A 10,903-nucleotide genomic window follows, 5' to 3' on the forward strand; every position below is an offset into this window, starting at 1 on the left:
GTTCTGATTCAGACAATCTTTCTTCTCTGTTACAGTATACTTCAATCTTTGACCTCTTTAGACCCTTTAGCACATCACATCGCTTCATTCAAGCTGCGCTAGTTGAGGGGCGCGCATGTGGCTGTTGTCTCAGGATTGAGTGGTCTCATAAACCGAGGAGGGACTTAATCCCTGGAGGAACGTGAATAAGATGTGTTTTCTCTTTTTCTCCTAGATGTGGGAGCCACTTGAAAAGTTAATTAGACTTGGCCCTTGCCCAGTGAGCACCAATAGTAATGGGATCTTACTAGAAATTGAAAATGCTATGGGTCTCAAGTTCATTTGCTTCCTGCGATGAGTAAGTGATGAAACGGGAGGAAGAGCTTGCGCAAGGATAATGCGTAAATCATGAGACACACGAATACAACGCAGAGTGGAAATGCTGAGAAGAGTGGACTGACGAGATCTTAGACCTATAGGACATAATGCCTGTGGTGAATTGAAAGGAAAGACTTCAATCCTGAAGCAATAAAAAGTTACATAATGTCAGACAGGCCTTATATTATAATTCCATATTTTATTATCAGGCCTGAAGTAAATTCAGTCAAAGGGATTAAATGGAGAGCTCAATAACTTCTTTTTATTCCCATTACGTTCAGAACGTTTTGAGTAATGGTATTACTTGCCTCACACTGTAGCCCCACAACTTAGTATAGTACAGCATACATTTATCTGACTTCAATCATTGATGTTCATGCAGTTCTGAATGTCATTTATTGTACTGTTGTGATTCATTTGTTTCAAGCAACTAAGAATTATCATTGATGCTTTTAACCCCCTGAGATCCGCGGGATCGCGGGCAATCCTGACCAACTTTACTGTCTTTCAGTAACCGTTCAGTTTTAGAGCTAGAGGGAAGCTCTTGTCAGCAAACCCTTATGCATTTAAACAATTTATTTTAATTAGTTATTCATGTTTATTTCTGATTTATGACTAGAAGAACTTATCACATAGTGCTGCGCTGCATCTCAAATTAATCTTCATGTTCCCAGCTTTCAGATGATGTTCACAACTTCTATGTGGCTCTTCTATGTATCTCCCCCTAAAGACCCCTTGTACTCCCCTAAAAAAAGGCAAAAATGGGTCTATTGTGGGTCTCAGTGGGTTAGAACCATATTTTGTGCCAAAAATGAACAAAAAACAGCATTTTCTCTGTAGAATTCTTCTTCAAATTATTCATTTTGAATGTTTAACTATAATATTGTGCCAGGCCTTGTGCATGTAGCCACTGTTAAACTAATCATAACCAGAGTTAGCTAAGCGTATATGCCTATTTGCCCAACTTTTTCCTGTAAGAGCAAAGGTTTCAAGATAGGTTTTGAGTATCTGCATGTAGGAATCCAGTGTACCCACCAGAAAATAAATAAACTTCAATTTAAATGCATTGAAAAGACTTGGTTTCAGCTCAAATATGCTCTAACAACTTTGAAACCATAGACTGTATATAAGAAGTGGACGTAGTCACCGTGACGTCACCCGTTGGTTTGTGAACTGCTGTTTTGTACAACCAAACTCTGAATAAGACATATTTAGGCGACAAGAATGTTACAATTATCTTTCCTGAACTCAAAACACACTGTGAAAGGGTTTGTTTGAAAGTTGTAAGATGAAAATGCCCACCCAGACCAGACAACGCCATCAATCACCTGTCAATCACAAGGTAGCCCCACCCTAAAGCATCTCCTGCTTTATGGTCTATTTGACTCTAAATGTAACCATAATTTACTAAACGAACATCATGCTGTATTGAAGAGGACTTGAAACGAGCGATTGAGACCATAAACTCATGTTTACAATGTTTACTGATATAATAAATCAAGTGAGAAGTAGGCTCATTTTCTGATTGATTTCTATACAATCAGACTTCTTTTTGCAACCAGAGGAGTCGTCCCCTGCTGGCTATTAGAAAGAATGCAAGTTTAAGGCACTTCAACATTGGCTTCACTTCCCAGACCCAGAGGTTGCCCACTCTTGGAAAGGTTAAGGGTAATGAAATGGCTCATTATTATAATCGGAAACCTGAATGACTTGCATCTTGACTTGACAATTGGCTGCTAAAGATTTGTGACGTGACTTGGATCGTAAAGCTTTAAAAACAGCTGACAAAAGAAGAATTTTTCTATGTATCTCAATTGTTCCAGCTGAGAAGGTAGCGGACTGGAAAGCCTCCCTATAGTGGGTTTGGACATTTGTAAAGAATAAATAGAATAATGTCTCAAATATATTCTATGATTTCAGACAGCCAGATGGAAATAGAAGCGGAGAGAAAGGATATGAGTAGTTGGATGGATCACATATTCTCTGAGTGAAGGAGGGTCACTTCCTGTTGATGAAAGCTGCACAATACTGTCGGTCACGACCCCAGAGAAAGGAAAAAGGGAGAAAGGAGAGTGATAGCGTCACACAAATGGCTTTCTTTCCTCCACTTTTGTCACCCTCTCTCTCTTCCACATCCTCTGTCTTTCTGGGTTTTTTTCAGCGGACAATGACAAAGTGTTCCCGTGGAAGCTAAATGTGTTCTTATCTCCACAGTGCAGGTTCTTTCAGGAGCGCGACCAAATTGCCAGAAAACCACAGTCCATGTGAGGCTAATAAGGTTAAATCAAGCCAAAAAATAATGCAAAGAGGCATTGAAGTAAATTGCCAGTGTGAAACAGGCTTCATTTCTTCCTGCTGCCTGGAAATATCACACAGGGTAATTGCAGCTGCTGTAATGGCGTCATGCCTTCCAGACACATGGTAACCTAATAAACCGTGGCGCACATGGCCGCTAATTTGGTTCAAGACACCACCTGAATCCTTATGACGTCCTCTGCCTACGTTTATATAAAACCCACAAAGCTAAAAATATTGTGTTTTTTTTGTCTAAATCTGGATGTAGAGGGAAATATTCCTGGAAGCCTTTGAAATCAACAGCAATGATTGCAGTCGATGCCGTGATTAGACCTCAGTGTGTTGCAAAGGAGGCCGTGATAGACAACCACAAGCTTATAAAGCAGAGACAACTTAAATTTAAGGGGAGACGCCACAGGTGAATACGGTAAACAATTTAACTAATAGACCATGCAACTTCCCCAGTTAATTACTTACATTAAGACAATTGTTTTTTGTATTACATGTTTTCTGAAACGGTATGTTTAAATATGCAAATGAGGCATTTTCTTATCAAATATGTGCTAATTTTCACACATTTTACACATTTTGAGAATTTTTTTATTTTGCTGACATATCAGAGCCGAAGGTTTTACAGAGGGGATTTTAGATGTCTCTTTTTATCACTCCATAAAATTTCAGAAAATACTGTCAACAGCCATGGAAAAAATCCATTTTCACCATGTTTTTAGGAATGAAATGTTCTATAAATCAGGCTATGAATGATATATGAACACAGCCCCCAGTAAAAACCTTCAGAATACAGATAGGAATGAAACTTAGTGAGTAGAAAGTTTGTAAGTGTTACTGAAGTGTCTGAAAAAAAAAAAAAGAACACGTCCTTTAAAGATATGGATTGTAAAACACTACAAGTTAATAGGTTAAAAAAAAATAACTAATAGATATCAACATGAAACTTCCCCAGTTGATTACTTACATTAAGACAAGTATTCTTTGTATAACATGTTTTCTGTAAATTTAAGTTTAAATATGCAAATGAGGCATTATCTAATGGTAACTTTTGACGAATTTAGGAGAAATCTAAAGACGCAAATAGACAAAGTAGCAAAATAAACACCTAAATGTGTATTTTGGATGTTTTCTCTCCACCAGTCTGAAAGAAGACGTGTTGTGGAAGCAAATTAGCCCAAAATCTCAAAATTGACCAGTGCATCAAAAACCATGTTTTTGCCTGGGGTGTCTCGCCTTAAAAAAAATCAGCGCTTTCCCCAGATTGTATAGCTGTAAAAAATGATTTAGGAATCTTAGCATTATTGATTAAATGTCAAAATGTTTCCTTTGTTTTATTTTGCACCTGTATCCTTGTACTCCTTGTAATCTCCCCATCAGCTTTAACAAGCATGCATGTCTCAAACAGTAAACAGTTGCCTGTTTACACATCCAGCAGGGCAACATTAGCATTCATTTGGAGTCGTGTTTCTGGCAGCCAACAAAGTTCAATATTTACTCTCCTGGTTTGACTCCTGAGGGAAATGCAGCTTAATGCTCCACTATATTTTCACCAGAACTTCCATTAACTTTGTCTGCCGTTTGGTGTTGGACAGGAGTTGCCCGGAGCTTTTCTGCAAATTATACAGTAGTTGCTTCAACAATGAGGTGAAAGCGGCTAAATCCACCCATCGAGCCGAGTGGAACTGCAGAGTCAGGTGTAAAAGTCTCTGTGGGTTTGTCCCTTCAATATTGATTAAAACGCATTTTTCAAAAGGAGCATTTTTGTTAATAAATAAACATAACTATATCAAGTATGGTAATACAAGGCTGTCATTAATATACAGTATATATATATATATATAGTATATTCACATTATAATATATATATGCACATATAATATATATATGCACAATATATTGATATAAAATTAGGGCTGTCAATTGCCATTAATCGCATGATTATCCATAGTTAACCGCCAAATTGATCGCAAATTTGTTGTATATATATATATATATAAGATCTGAGTTTAACATGGCCTAATTAAAGAATATTTAGCATTTTATGGCTTATAGTTCTTGTAGAAGTTGATAACTTTGCACTGGGGACATGGTAAAATCGAGCACATGTACCAAAAAAAAGTTCAGTAAAGTAAAAAAAAAAGTGCATTATTCTTTGTTTATGTTATAAAGAAGACTTTAATCTTTAATTCAAGCCATTTGTTATAAATATTTTAAACATTTTAAAGAAAATATGATTAAGTAATTCATGGGGAGAGAATTGTTGCTGCATAACAGGAATAAATGACCCAAATGAGAAAAGTTGATCTTCAGGAGAATAAATATTTGAAAGCTATACAGAATGCCTGAGAGCCTCACTGTGGCCAATTATATTTTTTGATATTGAATTGTCACCTGGTGCCTGGATTTTGTGTTTTACTTTACATAAATAAAAGCATTTCCACCGTAAAGTGGCGCAAAAAAAGGAACCAGAATGCATGAAACTAAGTGTTTGGAGCTCAAAATTTCCCAAAACCTACGCCCTTATCGTAATAAAATGTTTGAAATTGTAGCAATAGCCTAAAAACAAACTCATTAGGAATTAACACCGGGGCAAATGTACCCTAATGGTTTCTCTGTGATAAACACAAGCTTATCCGACCTTTATCACAAACTCATTATGCATGCAGCGAGTAATTAATCATCCAGATGGATACACAATGTAAGCAGCCGTCACATTGATTCAACCCTCCTCCTCCTCCTCCTTCTGGACTGTATTCGGGTGATATCCCATAATCCACTAGGTGTCAGCATGCACCTGTTCTCTACACATGTCGCCCCGCATAGACTGGCCAAAAAAATGATGTCTCTGTTCACCCAAATACACACCTTCATCATACTGTCACACACTGGGGCTGCAACTCTGTGACTAAGAGTGTTCAGGTTGTTTCCATTGTTTCAATACAGTAGAATTACTGTAAAATGGTATGTTTTCTACTTTCATTTTACATATCCTTGAAATAAAAACAAAACGTAGCATACTGAATGTATAAGTAGTCACACTGAAGGGATATGTTATTAATAGGGCTGTCAAAGTTAACGCAATAATAACGCTAATTTGTTTTAACAAATTCTAATTTCTTCAATGCATTAACGCAAGTTGTAATTCTTAACTTGTAGCGGGCACAGTTTTAAAGCCAGAGTGGAGATACTGGTATCATATGAAACTAGAAAATCTAATAAATCCATTGGTACCAATCATGTCATTCTAGCTTGTCATGAAGGAGGCAAAATAATGCTCCAAACTCTAAATTTTAGCGAGGAAAACTGGCATGGCCATTTTCAAAGGGGTCCCTTGACCTCTGACCCCAAGATATGTGAATGAAAATGGGTATTATGGGGACCCACGAGTCTCCCCTTTACATACATGCCCACTTTATGATAATCACATGCAGTTTGTGGCAAGTCATAGTGAAGTCAGCACACTGACACACTGACAGTTGTTGGTGCCAGTTTTCCATGTGCCATGATGACACATGGCAAACGGCACATAGTTTCTGGAGAATGTTTGTCATTGTTTTGTGTTGTTAATTGATTTTCCAATAATAAATATATACATATATTTGCTTAAAGCAAGCATATTTGCCCACTCCCATGTTGATAAGAGTATTAAATACTTGACAAATCTCCCTTTAAGACACATTTTTAAAAGGATTCATTAACTACCGACTACTTTACAGGAAAAGTATCCGTACTTCCTGTCTGATGCAAGAACACTGTGTACACAGTGTTGTTCTATTACATCTATTATTGGCTATTGTCTGCCTGCCAGTCACTAAACGTTTTCTGGCTGGCATGAGGTGGCACACATGTGTCATGTAAGGAAATCCAGAGGTCATTATACTTCCAGTAAGGCCCAACAGGGTGTGTGTGTCTGTGTCTTGGCACCGTTTCCTCCTATTATCTTCTATTACAGTAAGATCCTGTGCCCTGTCCGGAGATGGCTGCAGTTTAGTGTTTATCCTGCAGTAGAATCTATACAAACACTTATCTTTGAATAAGTATTCTTAGCACGAATAAAGACAACTTCCTTAAGTTTTTGCATTTAGAACAAAGTCATTGCAGCCTGCAACCGAGGCTTTTGAATAGTCTATCCTGATCCAAACCCTGTCTTGCAAACTTCCTCACATTTTTTATTTTCAAGTGTTTATTGGCTTGCACTCAAATGACCCTGCAGCCATTTTTTGCTTTTTTGGAGAATTACCATGAAATATGTCGCTTTCGAACAGGGACGTATTGTCCTAAAAGGTTCAGGTTTGTTCCGATCAAAGTTATGGTTGACTGGGGGCTTTCAGACGGCCATGTCTCGTAGGAGGGAAAACTCCTTTGTTTAGTGTTTGGAGTGCCTTTTCGACCCATTGTTGATCTCTTCATGTGGACGCAGAACAAAGGCCCACATTATGGTCTTTTTGCTGTGTGTGGGGGTGAACTACATGTCCCTCTCAAAGCTGCCCTGAGTCATATACTTATATGGTAAACAAACAAACAATCACGCAGTGTTTCCAAGGATAGAACTCGTTTCCATTTACACAGCTAACATCTGTTGACTGCTACGTCTGCAATGCTGGATCCAGCGCCTTCATTTGGGCTCAGCTGAGATGCGTGTGTTAATTCCCGTAGCTTCCAAAACAAACAGCGCTGTGGGATGGTCGCTATGTGCCCTTTACCATCTTGATCCACTCGGTCTGTGCCCTCCGCTGGCAATGCGAGCTCCCTCCCACTCCCTCCAACAGAGGGGCCCTAAACACCTCACCGTAAAGCTCGTCCGCCAGCCTGCCTGGGTGCCCCTGGGGGGGATGAAGCAAAAGTCAAGCCAAGATGGGAAGGGCCAGCATGAGCTCATTGTTGCTGTTCCTGCCAACCCTCCTGCCCTCCATACACACACACACACACACACACACACACACACAACTTCTATGCACCCCCTCCTTCACTCCGTCTCCGCTATCTTCCAATGAAAACAGACGGCAGCTTTGGATTTGGGTTAGATGAGGTGGTTTTATTCAAATGCACGACCATGCTGCAGCCAGGTGTTAGAGTAAAAAATATGAAAACATTTAACGTTTGTGTTTCCATTCATCTGTCCAATTTTTCACCCTGCTCATATTTCTTTTCCTCCCTTTACTAGGAAACTGAGTGAGCCTGACCAGAATTTTACAATGTCTATGGAGCAACATTTCTTATTACAACAACAAGAATGGGGGCCACAACAAACCGACCAAACCAAACTGTTGAGCGTACAGATTAATGAGTAAAGGTTACCTCAATCCTTCACTGACTCACGCTTCCATCCAGCCAATGAGCTCAGTTACAAATGCATGCTCTCGCAGATCCCACTATTACGCTAGAAGTCAATGATTAACCATCTGACTTTCTGCTAAATTCATCCCGATAAGGGTGGGAACTTGACATCTGCTGTTACTGCAGGTCAAACACCAGAGGGGCCGGTCTTGTCTGATTACTAAGAAAGAGGAAACTGTTGAACGAATCGTTTATATTGCGTCACTGACAAATTTCCACGCTACTGTTTCTTATTAAGCAGGTTGTCATAGTTCATGGGAAGTTGTTGAAAGGGGTATACTATGTAAACGGTAGCCACTAATGCACGGTGTCTGATCTCAAATTACACAGAAGTGTGGTTGAAATTGCCCTTTGAGGTCAGTTCCACGATAAAAACACTTTCTTTCTGAAGAAGCCTTTAAAGGAACAGTGTGCATTTCAGGGGATCTATTAGCAGAAATGTAATATAATATTCATAACTATGTTTTCATTAGTGTATAATCACCTGAAACTAAGCAACATAACTGAGTACGGTGCTTAAAGAGGACCTATTGTGCTTTTGTGCATTTTCCCCTTTCCTTTAGTGTGTTATATATATTTTTTATGCATGTAAAAAGGTCTGCTAAGTTACAAAGCTCAAAGTCCACACCAAAGGGAATTACTCTCTTCCACAGAAACGCTGCTCCTAAACTGCCTGAAACGCCTTGATTGAAGTCACGCCTTTTCTTCAGTAACGTGGTGATGTTACCAAGTAACTCATTTGCATAATACCTGCCTAGCAGCTAGTTTGGCACGCCCTCAAACAAAGCTACTTAGAGCGGAGCTGGAGCGGAGTACGAAGAGTTTGGTTCAGTTGACCAATCACAACAGAGTGGGCCAGCTGACCAATCAGAGCAGACTGGGTTCAGACAGAGAGTGTAAAGAGGTGCTGCAGCACAGCTGTTATGAGAAAAATAAAGCGTTTTTTGAACATTAAAGCATGTTAACACGTTCTAGTAGAAACCCATAAAGTATGCACCTGAAAATGAGCACAATAGGTCCTCTTTAAGTACAATTTTAGTTACTAGTCGTATACTCTACTTTAGTGTCTCCATTTTATATTTGTACTCTATACTTCTACTCACCTACTTTTCAGGTACTATAATATATATATTTACTTTCATACTTAACACAAAAAGAATATGATTCAACAGTATATAAAGTAGTTCAAATCAGCTTCTTTCCAGGATTTTTCAAGGGTATTATTTTTACTTTTGCTTAAGTAAATGATCACAATACTTTACCCCTTGCTGCTTGAAATACACAATTATTTTTATTTTATGTTCCAGTTGAGGCCCTCCAGGATGTTTGTGAAATAGCTCATGTTGAGACTTATATGACAGCTTGATTACTCTTTCTTTGGCGAGGTTTGGAGAATTTAGCAAACTATTGCACATAAAGAGAAATGGTCCAAAAAAAGACAAATTCTAACCACAATCCTCCTAACCCAAAACTGCAACCTCATTGTGGACTGTACAAAGTTATTTCTCTTGAATACAGATATAACCTGACCACAGACACACACACACACATACATACACACACGCACACATACATACACATATGCACGAACGCACACGCACAAACACACGCACACACACACACACACACACACACACTTAAATTTCCCCCTTAAGTTCTTCCCACATGATGTGGAAAATGTTTGCCCTTTGATCTCCAGTCAATGTGATGCAACCAGACTCTGATTACTGTGCTGTACCTTTACAGTCATATTTCAACAACATGCCTGAGTAGTAGTGGTGTGTATCATGTGTAGTATTCAGGTGAGTTAGACCTGAAAGAATCCCATCACATATTCTCATAAGTGTTGACAGTCTGTCTGTCTGTGCCCTGAGAGAGGTTTTACATAACAGGTTACCTGATACCCAGAAGAACCTGCACAACCCTTGATATTTACATTGTGCTGTAGTTCGACCTATTACAGGCTTGTGGGAACAAACTCAACCAGTTGTACGTCAACTGGTTTTAGCACTTGATTGTTTTTTGTGCAGCAAGTGTGAGGATGCCTCACATTAACTGATATGTGTTTATTTTATGCATCTTCACAACATATCCTCATACAACGGTTCGTATAATATCTTACGAAAAAGTTATTCCTCAGTTTTTGAGCGTTTTCCTACGAATGTCCAGCAATATGTGTCAATTTCCACTCGTTACATGCATACAGTCTTTTTAAAATAAACTTCCGTCTTCACAGGAAACAACTTGGTTAGGATTAGGCAACAAAACTACTTAATAAAGTTTAGGAAAAGATCAACTTGGTTAGATTTAGACAACAAAACTACTTAGTTAGGTTTAGGAAAAGATCAACTTTGCTAGGTTTAGGCAACAAAACCACTTAATAGCGTTTAGGAAAAGATCAACTTGGTGAGATTTAGGGAACAAAACTACTTAGTTAGGTTTAGGAAAAGATCAACTTGGTTAGATTTGGACAACAAAACTATTTAGTTAGGTTTAGACAACAAAACTCGTAATTAGGTTTAGGCAAGAAAAAACCTACTCAGTAAGGTTTAGGCAATGAAACTACTTAGCTAGGTTTAGGAAAAGGCCAACTTGGTTAGGTTTAGGCAACAAAACTATTTAGTTAGGTTTAGGAAAAGATCAACTTGGTTAGATTTAGGGAACAAAACTACTTAGTTAGGTTTAGGCAAAAAAACAATCAGTCAATGTATCTTTATTCCACTGTCAAACTTAACACTACTACAAATCCACACTTTCAGAAGCAATCTCTCTCTGAGGAGGTCGCTGTTTCTGCATTTCTCTTTCTCATCCATCTATTCTATTAGCACTCCTCAGTTTCTTCAATTAGTCATTGATGAACTTCGCTCATAGACCACAACACTCCTTGAAACTTTTGATGGCT

Source organism: Sebastes fasciatus, chromosome 13, assembly GCF_043250625.1.
Source record: "Sebastes fasciatus isolate fSebFas1 chromosome 13, fSebFas1.pri, whole genome shotgun sequence".
NCBI classification, from domain to species: Eukaryota; Metazoa; Chordata; class Actinopteri; order Perciformes; family Sebastidae; genus Sebastes; species Sebastes fasciatus.